This window comes from Aotus nancymaae, unplaced genomic scaffold, assembly GCF_030222135.1.
Source record: "Aotus nancymaae isolate 86718 unplaced genomic scaffold, 86718_ANA_hifiasm-v0.15.2.pri h1tg000031l, whole genome shotgun sequence".
NCBI lineage: Eukaryota > Metazoa > Chordata > Mammalia > Primates > Aotidae > Aotus > Aotus nancymaae.
In genome coordinates this window covers 4953865-4973258 of record NW_026988444.1, presented here as the reverse complement: position 1 = coordinate 4973258, position 19394 = coordinate 4953865, and positions in this window count along the sequence as shown.

Here is a 19394-nt window from a genome sequence, read left to right as displayed (position 1 = left end):
CCCCCTCTCCCCACCTGCCCCCTCTCCCCACCTGCCACCTCTCCCCACGTGTCCCTGCTCTCCCCACCTGCCCCCCTCTCCCCACCTGCCCCCACTCTGCCCACCTGCCCCCTCTCCCCATGTGTCCCTGCTCTCCCCACCTGCCCCCACTCTGCCCACCTGCCCCTGCTCTGCCCACCTGCCCCATGCCGTCTGACTTTGCTTTGATGTTGTGTGAGTGGGGCATGGAGAGGCTGTAGCCGAAGTTGGCTGTGGAGTGCCGTCTCTTAGCAGCCCCTGTGTCTGGCTCTCTGCATCCTCGAAAGCCTTGTCTCCAGATTGGCCCATTTTCGTCCTCCCCTCTGCTGATCCGGAAGACTTGGGTATGTCATGATGTGTTTTGCTTTTTGATGTATATCATAGCGTATCTCAGCACCCAAGTTCCCTGTGCCCGAGGGAACAGTGAAGCTGGAAGCTTTCTCATGTGAGAAACCGCCTTCCCTCCTGTTCTTTTCTTTCTTTCTTTTTTTTTTTTTGAGACGGAGTCTCACTCTGTTGCCAGGCTGGAGTGCAGTGGCACGATCTCGGCTCACTGCAACCTCTGCCTCCCAGGTTCAGATGATTCTCTGCCTCAGCCTCCCGAGGAGCTGGGATTACAGGCACCCTCCACCATGCCCAGATAATTTTTTTTTTTGTATTTTTAGCAGAGACGGGGTTTCACCGTCTTGGCCAGGCTGGTCTTGAACTCTTAACCTTGTGATTCGCCCCCCTCGGCCTCCCAAAGTGCTGTGATTACAAGTGTGAGCCACCGTGCCCGGCCTTCTCTTGTTCTAAAGCAGAGAGCTCGGGGAGGAGGCCAGGGGTCTGCACAGTGGCCCAGCTGTGCTCCCTGCGTCTCACGGGAAGTGTTGATTTGAGTCACCCACCATTCCTCTACCTGCTCCTCTTCACGTCGCCACACGGGGGTTCAGTCACGTGACCATGCCCTCCTGCTTTCTCCTGCTGCCCCCTTTTAAGATATGGATGCCCTGGAAATCCTCTTTGGAAAGAGCACAGATCACAGACGGCCCTGTGGTTTTGTGTTCCTTTCTTCACGGCCGCGTCCTTAACCCCAGCCTCTCAGTGCATCGAGAGCTGCCTCAGACGCTTTCCGGTTTACACAGTCAGCGACAGCACGCCAGCAGCTCAGGCCACTCATTCATTCCGAAAGGGGATTCTCCGTGTGAGTGTGAGAGTGAGGCCCAGGCAGGAGATCCCTGGAGACCTCTTCTTGCTCGCGGAGCACCCCGTAGGAGCTGGCGGCCTCAGGCGCACTGCGCTGGGGTGTCCGGAGTCCTGGGCCCCACAGCCTGGACAGGCAGTGCCCGTTCTCCCTGCTTCTCCTCACTGGTTCAGGAAGCGTGGGCTCTGGGGAGCTGTGGGCAAACGACTGGGGCCGGCGCTTCTATCCAATCCTGCCGTGACCTGCCTACAAGACTGGGTGAGACCCAGTTCTTTCACTTCCAAACCAGGATGTAGCTAAAAGGAGCATCGTATGTTGGGAACTCTGAAAACTCAGCCTTTTGTTTTACAGGGAGGGAGACAGGGGCAGACTGTGAAGGACGTGCGCTTGGCACTGGGGACCCTGGCGGCTACAGGTCCGGCTCCTGGCCCAGAGCCTTTTGCTCCATGCTGCTGCCCCGGGAGGACCCTCAGCTCCCCCGAGACAGCAAGGATGCCTAGAGGCCATAGCCCCTCACTCAGAGAAACCCAGAAAGCTCCTGGGAGGCCTGAAAAGCGCCTCCCAATCCTGGGCTGCAAAGAGGCCTGGTCACACACGTGGCTCGTTGTCAGACTGACCACTGGCCGTGGGTGGTGTCCACCATGGTCTGCCGTCTCCAGAGACCCCACCCTCCCTGTCCTCTGCCCGTCGGCACAGTTGTGTCCAGTGAACCTGAGGCGGAGGCGGCTGCAGCTTGCTGGCCACATGTGCTTGGACAATGCGTCTCACCACCGCACTTGGGCGCCCCCCAGGGAGGTCTCCAGCCTCCCTGGAGTGACTAGACAAGCCACGGGACACTGGAGCTGCTGGCACGGAGGTGGGCCTCAGGGGCCTCTGTGGGCAGCTGGAGCTGCGCCAGCCGTGTCTGCCCTCGGAGGGCAGCACCTGTGTGGGGCACCCTGGAGGCGGTGGGGCCTGGCTGGAGCCATCACCTGCAGTGGCAGTGAGGAGGAGGCACGTTGGCTTAGACGCACCTGTTCACGCCTCAGTCACCCCAGCACTCGAGGCACTTCATGTGCCTGGATCTTTTCAAAACCCACACCAGAACCATGTGCTGGAGCTTTGCAGCTGCCACACAGGTGCATGGCCTCCTCGGCCGGCCAGTGCTGACCAGCAGTGAATTTGTCCCTCTCTTGGGAAGCCTGACTCCAGTTTATTCATTTTTTCTATCTTTAGCATCTTCAACTTCTTTTCCTTTTGTGAGACAAGGCCGTCCTCGTCCCCGCTCCTGGCTGCACGCAGCGAGCCCTGTGTTCCCATTTCCTTTCCGAAGTGCTGGTCGCCATCTCCCGCACGGCGGCAGCTCCCCGCGGATCGCAGCGACGGCATGATTCCCGGGGAATAACAAGGACACGGAGACTCCGAGAACAAGGCACCGGCTTGTCAAGCCACTGGACAACCACGTTTGTTCCTCCTGAGTCTTGTTAAGAATTTGCGGTAACACGTTTTGGCTGCTTCTAGCGCACTGAAGGGCCCTCCCAGGTGGCTTCTGGCAACAGAGGCAGGGAGCCGAGGAAGGGCATGCTGTGTGCTAAGGTGCCAGGAAACGGCGCTGCATCGGAACTGGAAACCCTGTCGAATTCAGCGAAGACACCGAGCATGAGGCCCTAGGGAGGCAGTGAGAGTGACACCCCTGTACATGGGGCCTCCCGGGAGTCAGACTAATAAGCGAGCACAAGTCAGACATCAGGCAGGGCTTCCTGGAGGAGGTGTCGTCGGAGGGGCCTGTGAGGGTAAGGAGCTCACCAGGCAGCAGAATGGGGGCAGGGGGCATCCCGGGTAAAGAAGGGAGGATGAGAGAAGACACAGCCAGCTCCTCACACGTGCTGTCCCCAAGTGTGACATCTGCAAGTGTGACAATGACACGGGTGTATAGGGGCAGCAGGGACCGAGCAGCAGGCGTGTGGGCTCGTATCTGGGGATCTTCTACGGTCGGCAGGACCTGGAGCACAGATTCCAAACTGTGGAATCTGTTCTTTCTTTCTAACACGAAGAGCATTTCAGGTGGGGGAGGGCGGGAGGGGCAGGGGCTGGGGAGCTGGTTAAGGAGATGTTGTCTTCTACATCCGCGTGTTTAAGACAGACTGGAACCTGACCAGCAATCGGCTCATCGCAGCTCTTCCTGAGGGGTGGAAACGTAGCTGTTTGCCATTTATGACGCTTGATAGTTTTAAGCTTCTGGAGGTGGCGGTGTGCAATGCATGTACACGTCATTTTACGGTGTGCCAGGGCGGTGGCGTGACCTTTGTTCATAAACAGACTCAGGGCTTGCTTCAGCTCCAAGGCTTCTCCCGCCTGCCTGGCTGTGGCTGGGATTTCATCCCTTCCCTCCCACGGTGTCCTGGGCGGGGACCACTCCCGGGCTCCACGTGCGCTCCTCCTGTGGCCGTCTTCGCCACTGTGGGGCGTTTCCATCCTGCTCTTCGTCCTTCCCCTCTGCCTCCCACGACCGTGTCTGGGGTTTGTCCTCCGTCCCCAGCAGGGCTCTGCAGCAGCGCGGGGATTGGAGCCGCGTTCACGGCTTCCCTCAGGTGGAACTCCCCGTCCAACCCCGGCACCTCGCCCAGCAGCCTGCACGCTTCTTCCTGCTGCTCCTCAGCCAGTTCCATTTCCGTCCTCGTCTGTCACTTAGTTATCTCGCTCTTATCTCTTTTCACAGAGTTTCCTGAATCTTATTGAGAACACAGAACAGATGCTTTCTAAAAATTGCCTTTCGTCCCATGGTGAGCAGTGACTCTCCACCATTCACATTCATGTGTGTATAGCGACGTGGACGTGTGCACACGGATGGATAGAGCGAGCTCCCTCTCTGCAGCTCCAGAGCTCTGTGCAGCCTGCAGCATGACCTGTCCCGCAAGAGAAGCCGTTTTCCAGGTCGAGCTGGGGGGCTCTCTGGCTCCGCTCCCCATCCGCCTGGCTGGGTGGGGGCCTTCCCTGCAGCTTATCTGCTCAGCCTGAAGGCCAGCGTCTGACCCTCCACCAAAAAGACCACCCCAGCCCCAGGCAGAATTTCAGCCGCCACCCCTCAGTCATCTCACAAGGAAGAAGGGAACTTACTTCCAGATAACTTGAAAGTTTGTCATTATTCTTTTGCCGGAAAGGGTGAGTTGCCCGGTTCTAGAAGCCTGGGCTGCTGGGCTCAGGGGCACTTCCAGGGCGGCCCCTCCCTCCAGACAGCTGTGCCTTCCCAGAGGAGGTCTCGCCGGCCATCGTCACATGCTACCCAGCCCCAAGGTGGGACCGAGGATGATTCCAGGGTGGTGTAGACATAAACGGGTTTTCATGGCCTGGAAAGTGGCAGGTGCATGTCAGAGCGGGGCTGTGGCTGGGGGTCTCACTCCCAAGAATCCACCCCAAAGGCAGAGAGGTGCCGGTGGGGACCTAGGTGCCTCCAGCTCAGCGACCACACTGTGGGAGACAGAAATCCCTCTGGTGGAGCGCCGACGCACAGTCCTAGCACCCAAGGCTCCTCCACGAGTACTTCACCAGGGAGGTGGTGATGGGCGGTGGGCAGAGTTAGGGTCCAGCAAAATTCAAGCACCTCCCTTCACGCTTCTTCCCACCCGGTTACTTTCACAGGGCAGAGGGGGATGGAATAAATGATTTGGGGTATTGTAGTGCCCCTTTTACAGTATGATTAGTGCCTACTGGCACAGGAACTGTTGCAGAGCCAACTGCCCAGCCAGGAGGTGACTGGCCTCAGGGAGGAGGTGTGCTTTTGCTCATTCTCCTCTTAGATGAGTCTGGTTAGAGTTGAGTTTAGGTGGCAGTCGACTGGGAGGGAGGTGCCATCACCAGGATAGAGAAAAATACAGAAGCAATTGAACAATTGACTCCTCGGATGTGTTCAGCTGAAGAGTTTGTCCACGGATATTTGCACTAAAACATAATAAAACCAAAAGCCAAAACATATTAGTTGCTGGAAACAGATGCTCGGTGCTGCAAAGAAAAATCAGCACAGAGACAAAGGATCTCTCAGCAAGACAATCTTTACTTTCTGCAGAAAGGGTGCTCCTGTTAGCCATCTTGCTACGAGAGCACAGTGAACACAGGAAAAGTAGACATATTTATCTTCTATGCATTTGGGGTGATCTCTACTGCTGTGTCTGATCTCCTTTGGTTGGAGCCAGACTTCACAATCTAGACTAAAACGTGATTGGCTAACAACTTAAAACTTTTCTAAACAGGTAAAAGCAACAGAGAACAGAAGGAAGAGAAGTCTAAATAAGGAAGGGGCATAGGCTGGGAGCTGGGACACGCCTGAGCACGTCTAGCACAGATATCTTGGCTAAAGTGCAAGGACATAGAGTGTGCTGTGTGCCTGTGAGCATGGCATGTCTAACAGTCACACAGGATAGGTCGTAGCAAAGAGTTATTAGCAAAAAGCAAGAAGGCTTTGAAGAGTCTTTAAAACAAACTATTATTTCTAACACGTACAATTTATTCTTTAACAAGAAAGGAAACTTTGAAGAGGAACTTTTCTACTTCCCACGTTAGTTAACAAATGGTTCAATTAAATAATTCATGGAAGAATCTGACCTGCAGTGGAAGAACTGTTCAGTGGATCCGTTTTCTAAATACTTTCCTGGGCTTGGCTCTTCTGAGCTTACCTTGCTTTGGGGATGGAGGCAGGAGAAGAATGTGAGCTTCACGTTCTAGATGAAGAGGCTGGTGCTCAGGGAGGTAGGCACTTTCTGGTCTCCAGGCTAGTGAGCATCTGAGCTGAGGCTGAACCCACGCTGTGGTGCCTCCAGTGAGTGGGGAGTCGGGGCTGGGATTCCGGTTGATGTCTAGGAACAGCATTCCGGCATGGATTCTAATTCTAGACATAGAGTATATGCTTTCTTCCTACTCCTCCAAAGAGGAGGGCTTCTCTGCCAGCTTCGGTGCTTGGCTTCATATGGCTAATGGCTGGGATGCCATCGTGATCATTTGGAGACTCCATGAAATCTTATCTCTTTGGCAAAACCTATGAATCATCACCGTGTCTTCCTGGACTTCTGAGGTGTTGGGGAACCTGTGGAGAAGGGGGGGTCATTTTCCTAATGAGAAAAGGGTGAATGAAATGAGGGCTTTGATGAGCTGAGGCAGCGCCAGCAAGCGCATGGCTCGCCGTGGAGAGTTAGCACGGAAGTTAACTCTTTACTCAGGAAACTGAAGGAATGAAAGAAGAGAAAATGAGGCCAAGCAGCAGTGGGTTCAAAGACAGAGGTCTTAAACATGTTTATTTATTCTCGGCATATTTTCAACTTCGTATGATGTAGAATTTTAAACATACACGGAACATGTAGAATGCGACAGTGTATTTTTATGCACCTAACCCCGAGCTCCGAGTACCATCCTAAAACAATATACACATTTTAAAAAATCTAAATTCCCTCAGCCCAGCCAACATGCTGAAACCGTGTCTCTATTAAAAATACAGAAACTAGGCAGGCGAGGTGGCGGGTGCCTGTCATCCCAGCTACTTGGGAAGCTGGGGCAGAAGAATTGTTTGAACTCGTGAGGCAGAGGGTGCAGTGAGCTGAGATTGTGCCATTGCACTGCAGCCTGGGCAACAGAGCAAGGCTCTCTCAATAAACAAATAAATAAATCCCTCATACTTCCCCTTTCCCCATATTTTTTTTTAGAAATAGACCCTAGACATTATAAAATACTTCTGTACGTGTTTCTGCATGTATTTCTAAGAGGCAAAGGCTCGTAGTTTTAGGCAAGTTAATGGTTATACCCTTACTATTTAAAAAATCCTTAAGATTATCAAACACTGTCAGTGTTCAAGCTTTCAATGGCCTCACGAAGGTCAGTTTGTCCTTCGTACATTTTGTTTGTTTGAGTCAGAATCCAAATACGGTTGACACAGTGTGACTGATGGATGTTTTAAACTCTCTTTCCATCTGTGGATTTCCATCTTCTATCCTTTCTCTTTGAAATTTATCTGTGAAACAAACATTCCTGCAAATTCCATTCTGTGTAGTCACTGCTAGATTTCAAGATGAGAAGGAGAGGAAAGAAAGAAGGCGTGGGTCTGGTGGAACCCTCTGGGATTCTGGGTAAATTGGTTTCTTACGACTCTTTTCCAAGTGGAGAGTGCAGAGTAGGATTTGGGGCATGCACACTCTGATCTGTCTTTGTTCGTGGTTAAAGCTCACATTTCACTCTCTGTGGCTGTCTGTAGAATGGGTTGAAATAAATGCAAGTCCCAACCTTTCAGAGAACGTCAGAGAATCTTTCAGAGGACTTCCAAAGGTAAAAACACAAAAGACAAAAAAAAAAATTCCTCCTCCGCAGAGGGCCAGGAAGGTGCTTCAAGAAGCCGACAGCGGTGCTGGGTACCTGAGTGCCCGCCGCGTGGCGGGAACTGGGCCCGGTGCTTACATTACCACTTGGGTTTTTCCTTCTTGGCTATATTTGGGTTTATTGTTTTCTTTTTGGCAGGACAAAATCATGCCATCTAAACATGTCTTTAAATTGTTGGAAAGCGTTCACTCCTCTTCCTGATCATCCAAAAGCCCCACAGGGAACAGGCCAGGAATGAGTCATGTACTTCACCTCCAGGACCTTGCACAGAATGGGCTTTTTATGAGTGGCCAGCAAATGCCATTCATGGTCTAGGACTCCACTAATTTGGGAAGAAAGGAAGAAGAAATGAAGTTCACGTCTATCAGTCACCTGCATTAAAAAGTCTAAGGGAAGACATCTACTTTTTAGAATGGTGAACTACGTTAACCATTGTCACCAATGAATCCTAAAAATCTGGATTAAATGTGTCCTAAAAATTGGTTTAATGGCATCAGAGAACTACCAAGGCAAAGACTAATCCAGGGGTCAGGATCCTGGCGAGAGGAAAAACCAGGAGAAATGAGTCCCACATTGGTCTCTTCTTCCTGCCTGGAGGCATTCATTGGCTTTGGCCCAAAGGACTGGTAAGTGGAGTGAATTGCCTGGGAAGTGTCAGCCACATCACGGGGCTGTCCTCAGCAAATGGAGTGAAACTCCCATCAGAGAGTACAGCCCAGAAGAAACTCCAGTCTTCACCTGGAGTCAATAATCAGCCTTCTCAACGACCAGACAGCTCACTTCCAGGTGGGGTTAAGTGAGCCACCCCTTCCGCTTAACTAACTACCAGAAGCAAAAGTCAATCGTCTTTGGAGAGAGGTAAGTCAGAACCTCAAACTTTTCTTTGCCTCAAATATTCGTACACATTATCAACTGTTCAACCAAAATTACCAGACATGCTAGGGACCACAGCAAATGACCAAAAACCAGGGGGAAAAAACAGAGGACAGAAACACATCCAAAGAAGAAACAGATATGGAAGTTACTATGGACTTTAAAATAGCTCATAAACATGCTTAAAAACAGCTGACAACACAAAAAATTTTAAGAAAGAGCTGAAAATTATGAAAAAAATCAAATGGAAATATTACAACTGGAAAAATAAATTAAGAAGTCATCAGATGGATTTAAAAGCAAATCAGATACAACAAAAAAGCATATTAATGAGCTGGAAGATGAGTCAATAGAAAATAGCCAAAATGGGCTGGGCATGGTGGCTTACACCTGTAATCCCAGCATTTTGAGGGGCCGAGGTGGGCAGATCACAAGGTCAAGAGACTGAGACCATCCTGGCCAACATGGTGAAACCCCGTCTCTACTAAAAAATACAAAAATTAGCTGGGCATGGTGGCGCATGCCTGTAGTCCCAGCTACTTGGGAGGCTGAGGCAGGAGAATTGCTTGAACCTGGGAGGCAGAGGCTACAGTGAGCCAGGATTGCGACGCTTACTCCAGCCTGGCGCCTGGTGACAGAGCAAGACTCTGTCTCCAAAAAAAAAAAAAAAAAAAGAAAGAAAATAGCCAAAATGAGGGACTGAGAGGCAACAGGATGGTATATACAGAATAAGAATATAAAAGGCACATTGCAGATGGGAAAATAAGTCGAACATATATGCAGTTGGAGTCAGAGAGAGAGAGAGGAAAAGAGAGAACAGGACAGAACATAGAGACACGTCGAGGACACACTGGCTGAGCATTTTCTAAAACACTACATGCATCAAGCCACAGAACCAGCAAATATTACAAACTCCAAATAGAATAAATAAAAAGAAAGCCACAGCTAGGCATATTGTAGGAAAACTACAAAGAAACAAGGACAGAAAGAAAATATTAAAGGAAAGTTGGATCACCTCACACCCACTAAGATAGCACCTACGAAAAAGAGAGGAAAAATGGAAAGAAAAGAACAAGTGTCAGGAAAGACGTGGAGAAATGGGAACCCTTGTGACTGTTGGTGGGAATGTAAGACGGTGCAGTCACTACACAGAACAGTACAGCAATTCCTCAGAGAATTAAAAATACTTGTGCATATGATCCAGAAATTCCTTTTCTGGGTATACTCCCAAAAGAACTGAAAGCAGGGTCTCAAAGAGATATTTGAAGATTGACTTTCATAGCAATATTATTCACGATTGCGGAAGCGTGGAATGAACTCGAGTGTTCATCAACAGATGAATGGATAGGCTAAATGTAGTACATACATACAGTGCAGTGTTATTTAGCCCTAAAGAGGAAGGAGATCCCAACACGTGCTACAACTTAGCATTATGCGAAGCAAAGCAAACCCGCAAAAAGACTGCATGAAAGTATTTGAAGAAGGTATTCAAGGTCTTTGAAGAAAGTATTAAGGACGGTAGAATGGGAGTTGCCAGGGGAATGGGGAGGGAGTGTTCAATGGGGACAGAGTTTCAGTTTGGGAAGTTGGAAAATTTCTGGAGGTGATGGTGGTGATGGCTGCACACATTTTGAATGCATTTAATACCATGGAATTATACACTTAAAGTGATTATCATGGAAAATTTTACGTTGCATGTATCTTGCCACAAGAAAAATTGAGAGAAAAAAAGAAACTGGGGTTGGAGTTGGGAAAGATACATTATTTACAAAGAAATAAACCTGACAGCTACCTCCTCAACAGAAAAGAGCAGAAGTCAGAAGACAATTGAATGATGTCTTTCAGGTGCTAAAAGAAAGTAATTGCCAACTCAGAATTCTATGCCCAGTGAAAATATCTTCTAAACCTAAAGGTACAATAGATGTTTTCAAATAAAGTCTGAGAAAATTTGCAACTAAAACACAGAACTAAAGGTAACATACAGGGGATTATTTATTACTTTATTTATAATTAATTTTTTTTGAGACTGAGTCTCACTCTGTCACCCAGGCTGGAGTGCAGTGGCACGATCTTGGCTCACTGCCACCTCTGCCTCTCAGGTTCAAGCGATTCTCCTGTCTCAGCCTCTCGAGTAGCTGGAATTATAGGTGTGCACCGCCACACCAGGCTAATTTTTGTACTTTTAATAGAGACAGGGTTTCACCATGTTGGCCAAGCCGATCTCCAACTCCTGACTTCAAATGATCCGCCCACCTCGGTCTCCCAAAGTGCTGGGATTACAGGCGTGAGCCACTACATCCAGTACAATGGGACTCTCTCTGTAGAAGGAAAACAATCCCAAGTGGAATCTTTGAAATGAAGGAAGGAATAATGAGAAAAAAGGTAAATATACATGGGTCCATCTAAATGAATATTTAGTATTTAGAACAACAAAAATCATGTCCTGTGAGATTTAAAATTAAATGTAGAATTAAAATACACGGCAACAGTAGCATAGAAATAAAAGGAGTCTAAATGTTCTTAGGCCCTTGCAGTGTATTAAAAGTATTTTGGAGTTTTGTTTTTATTATATAAACCTATAAAATTATACTGTATGTTATATAAAATGTACATAATAAATTAGATCTCATAGATTTGTATGTAAATATATGCTATATAAAATACAAATATTTATTTTTATTTTATTTTATAACATTTATTTTAGAATTTTATAAGTGGAGGATACACTCTGAAAACCTCTAAGTCTAAGAAAACCTCTAAAAGGAGATTAAAGAAATGTATAATTAAGGAGTTTATAGAAAGGAACAGTTTCAGAAAAGAAAATTAATATACTGTATAAAGCAAAGGAGAGCAAAAGATACAAACGACATTGGGGAAAAACGGAAAACAACGAAATAGTGGTTTTAAAGGACAGAGCACCCTTGCGGGGCTCACGGCCCGTGACTCATGCCAGGATAGAGCACCCTTGCGGGGCTCACGGCCCGTGACTCACGCCAGCACATGTGAGGACTCCTGAACATCAGTGAGACGTCAGAAAGCTGAACGGGAGAAAAGCAGGAGACCAAACAGGCTGAGGATGGAAGAGGCCACACAGCGGCCAGCGGACATGGAGGTGCTCGGCTTTGCCAGTCGTCAGCGAGACACACATGAAGCCCACAGCGTGGTGGAAAGGCTCGAGGACAGTAGACTGCGCTGACCAGGGCCGGCCCAGTGTGGAGCAGCGGACCCTTCCCTGGTGGGGGAGCCTACGGTGGCACAGCTATGTTGGAGGCCAGCCTAGCCCTCACGCTCCCCCTCCCAGGAATGACACCCAGCCGGCATGGACACGTACCCAAACCTGAATGCACTCACAGCATGCACACACTCCCAGCATGCCTCTCACCGGCGCGATGGTGAGTGAAGACGTCAGGCCAGGAGAATGCAGGCCACATCTTCCCATTCATGCAAACTTCGAATCTTCACATTCATACAAATTTCATACAAACTTCAAATCTTCACATTTATACAAACTTCAGATACTCAAATTCATTCAAACTTCATACAAACTTCGAATCTTCAAATTCATGCAAACTTTGTACAAATTTCCAGTCTTCAAATTCATGTAAACTTCCTACAAACTTCAAATCTTCACATTCATACAAACTTCAAATCTTCAAGTTCATACAAACTTCAAATCTTCATACAAACTTCATAGAAACTTCAAATCTTCACATCCATATGAACTTCAGATATTCAAATTAATTCAAACTTCATACGAACTTCGAATCTTCAAATTCATGCAAACTTTGTACAAATTTCCAATCTTCAAATTGATGTAAACTTCCTACAAACCTCAAATCTTCACATTCATACAAACTTCAACTCTTCAAATTCATACAAACTTCAAATCTTTAAATTCATAAAAGCTTCATGCAAACTTCAAATCTTCACATTCACACAAACTTCAAATTTTCAAATTCATACGAAACTTCATACAAATTTCAAATTTTCAAATTCACGCAAACTTCAAATCATCGTGACGTGTCCCGTAAGGAGAAGAGGGAAGGCGGAGTCTTGGGAGGGCTCCTGCCCCGGGAGGCCCGGGAGTGCCTGTACCGCCCTGTCTGTCTATCTGGAGGCGGTGAGACAGGTGCTGTGCAAATCCAGTATGCTGTACACTGATGATTTGGCACTTTTCTGTAGCAGGGAAGTTAAAATTCAATAAAAGAGTTTATTTAGAAAAATGAAAGAGGCCAGGCCCATTTTTGGGGTTATGGTTATGTAAGTGCAGAAATTCCAGGAAACTCCTAATTAAAAGCATGGTCTAGAGAAGAGGTGATGTAATTCCATCCCAGCGCTGTGCAGGCGTTAGGCAGTAATGTCAGGATAAAGCAGAGCCCAGTCTGGGGCGGGCAGCAGAGGGATGGGAGGATGCTCACGTTGGGGGTGACCCTGCGGGGCATGGGTGGGTCCAGGAGCAGCTGTGACTCCCACTCCTTTAATGAAGTCCTGGCCAGGCTTGCTGGCCTGGGCTCGCTTCCTGGGAGGGCAGAGGGGCTGGGGAGGAAGTACACCCCCGACATCTGAGGCCCAGCTCCCGAGCTGTGTGCCATGTGGGGCTTTCCTGGGTGCAGGGACTGTCGCAGGGGCAATTCTTTTCCTTCCATGAAGCAGCCCGGAGCCCTCTTGAGAGGAAGAAGAGGTAGGACTGCTGCTGTGGGGGATGGGAAGGTGAACTGCAGCTGCCCTGGCTCCAGGGGCACATGGGCATGCTGAGAGGTCTGGGCATGTGGTCAGAGGCCATGTCCCAGGGGCTCCAGTGACCCTCTTAGCGCCCCATGGCCTCACTCCTCCTCCTCTGTTTCGGGTGGTTGGCCTCCTGGGCTCCTGGGGCCCTGAGCGCCACATGCTTTAATGCCATGGCAGCCCGTCTCTCACCCGTACTCCCCGTCTCGTCTGCGGGGGCTCCCTCTGCGTCCACGTGCACACCCATTCCCGTCAACAGCCTGGCAACCACCCGTGCTGTGGGAACAAGCACATCCTGAGTAACTGGATTCTCACAGTGCTTCAAAAACCACCAGGAACAGGGAGTGCGGGTCCTCGCTGGGTTTATGAACTCGGAATTGCATTTCTGAGAAGCATCTTAGGCCGATAATAGCTCCACCATGGAAACGCTCCCGAGCTCTCTGGCCATGGCTGTTTTAATGCTGCTGTTTATAAAAGAGTTTTTAATTAGGCAATGCTCCCCTCCTGTGCAGTATTATGCCTGGGTCCTAATCCTTCGAATTAAGTGGCTGATCGTGAAAAATGCCTCTTGTCCTCTGCGATACTTTACAGGCCTTTTTCTTTTTAAGAGAGAAAGAGGCATTAGATAATACTGATGTAGCAGAATGCCGTTGGAGTTCCAGGGTGGAATGGAATGACTAAGGCATGCCTCTGGAAAAGACCGCTTCTCGGTTAAAAGCTTCCCGTTTTAGAAAATCGATGATGCTCAAATGATGCTACGTTATTATCTGTAGATCACTCGTGCTGTCCAGAACCGTGGGAGTGCATGAGCAAGAATGGGGGGCTCTCTGCCTCCACTGCCATGTTTTACAGGCGGGGAAACTGAGGCACGGAGACATTGCCTGCTCCAGGTTCATAGCTGTTCGGTCCAGGTCCTATGCCTCCGGTAGGCAGCATGCCGCACGAGGGAGGGGGAAGCTTCCATCAGCAGCTGTCAGCTCCCTCTTCATCCATGAAGGGGGCAGTCAGTGAGCGTGAGTTGGTGTCTGGGCTGCCTCCTGGGGCTTCGTGCCTTTTAAAAAGCATCCATACTGTAACCTCCCCTGCCGTGCATGAGGATACAGAGTGATACTAGTTGGGATTATATGGTAGAGAATTCTTACCGAAGAGAAAACACAGAATTAACAAAGTCTGTTGGAATTCTGCCTCACAGCTCACACACTCTCCAGGCCAGCAAGGGCAAGATCCGAAACCCTGCCCTTCTCCCTGGGGAGTGGGCATTCGACAGAACCTGAGCTGCCTGAGCTGTGCGGTCAGTCATCTCTGCGAGAACGTGTGCGGAGCGCTGGTCACGGGTGACAGCTTCGGAGCCCCCGTCTGCAGGTGCCTGGTGGAGCTTCAGCGGGAGTCAGTGGGGCCTGGAGGGCTCCGTGCCCGGGAGGAAGAGTGCCCAGAGCTTCCCCGTCCCCTTTGCATCCAGCAGTCCCTGAGCCCACGACTCCCTGGTCTGACTTCCATGAACTTCAGGTTTTACTAGTCTCCCTTTAGGATGTAAAGGGATGTTTATAAAATAAGATGCGGGCAGGGCGCTGGGTGCCAAGCGGCAAAGACGGTGGGGCACGATCCTACCCTCAGGTCTTGCCCCCAGCCTGGAGGGCATGGTCTGCTCTTTGGAGCCCCGGTTTGACAGACATGTGGTTAGATGCTTGCCCTGCGTTCTCTTCCTCCCCTTCTCCGGGATGTTCTTTTATCATCATTCTCTCCTGCATCCAGCACACTTGAGGCCTGGCCAGACCCACTGATTCCTTGGTTCTGCCTCTCAAATCGGGAAAGGTGGGGGTGTGGCAGAGTGAGCCTGCCCCTAGCCTCCTGGACTTCACAGGGCGCTGCCTCCTGGGGGGGACTTCAGAGGTCACCCTGTTCCCTCCTTCACTTTCCAGACCAGGAAACGGAGGCTCCCAGCTTCCTGCCGCTTGCAGATAAAGTGAATTTTAGACCGGGCCTTGCGGCACTGCCCCCAGACTCTGGGGCAGGGTGAGAAAGCACTGCTCTGAGAATCGGAGCCTGGTACGGGGCCCAGCCTCGCAACCCCAGACCTGCCTCCGACACTGCTTCAGGGCCAGGGCCTGCAGGCGCATTCTCACGTACCCCACTGTCCTTATGTCTGCAACTGCTGGGATTCCAAAACTACGACGACGACTTTCTCTTTCAGAAAAACATCGACTTGTCCAAGACTCGGAAGCCGTAGAGAAACGCAGCCTGGTGCCATGGGACAAAGGCCACGCAGAGGCAGGCTGCGGCACCCTGGCTGTCGGGGCCGAGGAGGGGATCGGTCTCCTGAGGCCACCCTCATGGTGGACATCAAGTATTCCCTCCAATGCCCGTGTCAGCAGCCCTAGGGACACAGAGACGTGGCCTCAGGTGCTTTCAGTAGGAGCCCTGTGGGATTAAATTCCTGACATGACTGATGAGGCAGGAGTGAGGTTAGGAGGCCATCCTGATGGGTCCCTTTGTGGGAAGCCTGGCAGGCTCTCCTCCCTGCACCTGTATTCATCAGCACCAGACACTTTTGCCAGGTAAGCGCTCCTGCAGGGTACCAGCTGCCCACCAGATGGTTCCCAGCTCCTCATCCCTGGCCCAGGAAAGAGAACAAAAGCCCCATATCCCTGATGCAGCTTCCTCAGTCTCCAGCCAATCACCACCAAGAGCCCAAGAAGCTATTAGCTACAAATTCTTGCCTTATGCGGGTGGCCAGGGACTTGTCCAGGGTCCCTTGTGGGCAGCCAGGCTCAAGCTTTAGCTTAGAGTGACCTTTTCTTCATTTTAGGAGCAAAAAGCACATCCTCGGGTGTAATTTCACACGCTAGTGTTGCGCGGGATGCCTGTTAGAGCGTGTGGGTGCTGAGAACACATGCCAACCGCAGGTCTGCCTTGGCATGCCTGACCTCACTGGTGTTTTCTGAATATTCACTCACAGCTCCCAAAAAGGGCCTTCCTCTCAAGTCGCTGGCTGCTGCCTCTCCCTTTGCGCAGTGCACCCTGCCTCGCGGAGCGCACCTCTGCTTTGTAATGCACTCCTTTGCCTACTCTTACTTTGAACTCGCTCTCAAATTCTTTTGTGTGACGAAGTCAAGAACCTGAACCCCCTACCGACAGCACTAAGGCGTATAATGCTTTTACAACATGAAAATGAAAGCTCGGCAGCTAAATTAAAGTAGCTGGATTGCGGGATCCACGCTTAGACCCTGACTGATTTTCTTCGGCTGTTTTTAACAGCAGTGGCTCTGTCGTTGTGGCATATATACAAGCTAGCACAGCCAGTGACTGCTCATGAGAGCCGTAAGCAATATCAGGGTGTTCTTCCTCTTCCCCTATGCCTGAGATGTTTATTAGGAGGGGAAAGAGAAGGGAGAAGGAAGAAGCACATGTTTGCGTTGAGAGGACACATCCATCACTTTAAGGATAGCATGGGGAGAAATGCCAGATATGGGTGAGGGGGAGGGAGGCAGCAAATCACACTGCCATGAATGCACCTATGCAACAACTTTGCATGTTTTTCACATGTACCCCAAAACCTAAAATGCAATAAAAAAACAAAAAACAAACAAACAAACAACAAAAAAAAAAGACAAGTCAGAATTTAAAGTATCTCACAAAGTTCTTGTTTGTTGGATCCAGAGATCCGCGTGATTGGGCATTTCAGTCTTGACATTTGCATCCAGACAGCTTGCAAAGGGTAAAGGTAGAAAATGCTGCAAACCCAATCAATCGCTGCTTGATATTCCAAGTGGGGTGACTAACCTTTTCAAATAATAGAGGAAGTTGCGGGTGAGAAGGTGAACTTCGATCTTTGGAAGCACGGATTCTGGTAATGCATCTCTTTACCTTTGACTTGCTTTCTTTATAAATACCTTGAGGTGCTGGGTTTTGATAATGAAGAAACGTCTTGCAGCACGTACAAACAAGACCCCACATGTCACGGCGGGGCTTTCTGGCTACAACCATGGCAGCCTTTGTGACACCCTGTCACCCTGCCTGGCTGCACGGGCTGTTCCAACTGCAGAAGCACTCTTGGGGGCCAGAGCAAGTGCAGTCTGCATCCTGACCAGAGCTTTCCAGGAAGGGATCTTACTCCAGCCTGCTGCCGGGCGAGGGGCACACCTGCCTCAGTCACCCCGACTTCATTTCCACTTGCTTTGTCTAACGCCATGGCGCTGTTGCTGAGATGGATGCGTCAGCTCAGCCACGTCTGCCTCGGCCACTGCAGCGGCTCGTGGCCGCTGGGTCTCCAGGGACACGAGACACAGCAACCACTGTTCAAACAGGACAGTCTTCAGCATAAGGAGGACACTAGACATGATAAAAAAATGCAATTTTTGAAATACGTTTTTATTGACCAACAAATTGATTACATAACTGAATCTATAAAACAGCTCTATGAATAAATGAATCTCAAAAATAAAATCCTTGTTAAAAATAACGTATTTTTGTGTTCATCAAAGCAAAATAATCTTTATATTGACTATCTGAATGCTGAAAAAATAGCCAAGCAGATTATTCTCGATATATATTCATATACTACACTTCAACCTGCTGTTTAGCCATTTCTCTTTACATGAAATTCGTATTTTATCTTCATCCTTTTAATCTCTTCATAAAATTACAATCTTTAAATTTTTGCTTTATCATTAATAAATTTGAAATTAGAGACACCTTCAGTGGACTCTTCCCTGCTGCCCATCGTATGTCAGAGAAAACCTTCTCTCTGATGCAGCTGAGGTAGCAAGTAAGTGCAGCATAATTCCTGCTAAATGGAGGGTAATCTTAATTCTATTTTTCATATATAAATGTGTAAATATTTCAGGCCAAATGTTTCCATAGATACTATCTTTATGCCTCCATTCAGAGTACATTTTTTTGGCAAAGATAAGATAAAACTTGTCAAATAAATTGTGTCTATTTATGGTTCTTTCGAATCGCTCACCATATTTAGATCCTGCAAAACTGTAAGACTTCTCAATTTAATTCCATTCTGGTACAGAGGATAAATTTATCCAATTAAAAATAGGTGCTCCCTCGAAGGATTTTTCCCACAAATTGAGATATACTATAGCAAAGCCATACAATTTCAAAATTAAACCTTATACATGGCTAGAGCTTTCACCAAGTTAATGTGTTCCGTTTCTTCTTTGATTTTATTCCATTTACATTTAACATAATTATCAATAAAGTCTAATTATTTGCTTTCCATTTGTCCCATCTGTTTTGCTCTCTTTATTACTTTTTTTAGTTATTGCATTTTACTGGATATTTAAGTATACATTTTTGTATTTTTCTTTAAGACGTCACCTAGAGATTGCAACATGCGTCCTTGATTTACTACATCCACCTGGAAGTAGTGCTTTTATCACACTCAGAGCAACACAAGTGTGGCGGCCACGGTGCTCTGAGGGTTCCCGGGGTGCTCAGGGGAGCCACCGCCAGGAGAGCAGCCGGGTACAGGTTCTAGCTGTGCACCTGCAGACACGCCACAGCGTCACGCCAAGGCTGTGGTCCCTCCCCAGGCTGTTCCCAGTCACTGATGGAGCATGGTAGGAGTGCAGCGATAGGTCATTCCTGCCCACAGGGTTCCTTTGACAGGTGACCTTTGCCTGGTGCTCCCTTGCAGCCTGGCTGAGACCACAGTCTGAGGCCCTTCCTGCCCAGTCCTTCCTCCTTTTTCCTCTTCTCTCACAGGTGTCAGATCAGCATGGTGGTCTGAGGGTTCTGCCTACCCATCGCTCCCCCTCCCCTCTGTTCTTCACACGTATATCCCCAATACATCTTTTGCAAGTCTCACTTGTTTTTTTAAATCTGCGTCTTGGTGCCAGATCTGACAAAAGAAGGAATTTAATTCCATTCCTTCCTCTCTGCCTTTTTGCTGTTATGTATTGTGTTAGCCCATTTTCATACTGCTATGGAGAAATACCCAAGACTGGATAATTTATAAAGAAAAAGAGGTTTAATGAACTCACAGTTCCACATGGCTGAGGAGGCCTCACACTCATGGTGGAAGGTGAAGAGGAGCAAAGATATGTCTTACGTGATGTCAGGCTAGAGAGCACGTGCAGGGGAATTGCCCTTTATGAAACCACCAGATCTCACAAGACTTACTATCAGGAGAACGGCATGGGAAAACCCACCCTATGATTCCGTTACCTCCCACCGGACCCCTCCCATGACATGTGGGGGTTATGGGAGCTACAATTCAAGATAAGATTTGGGCAGGGACGCAGCCAGA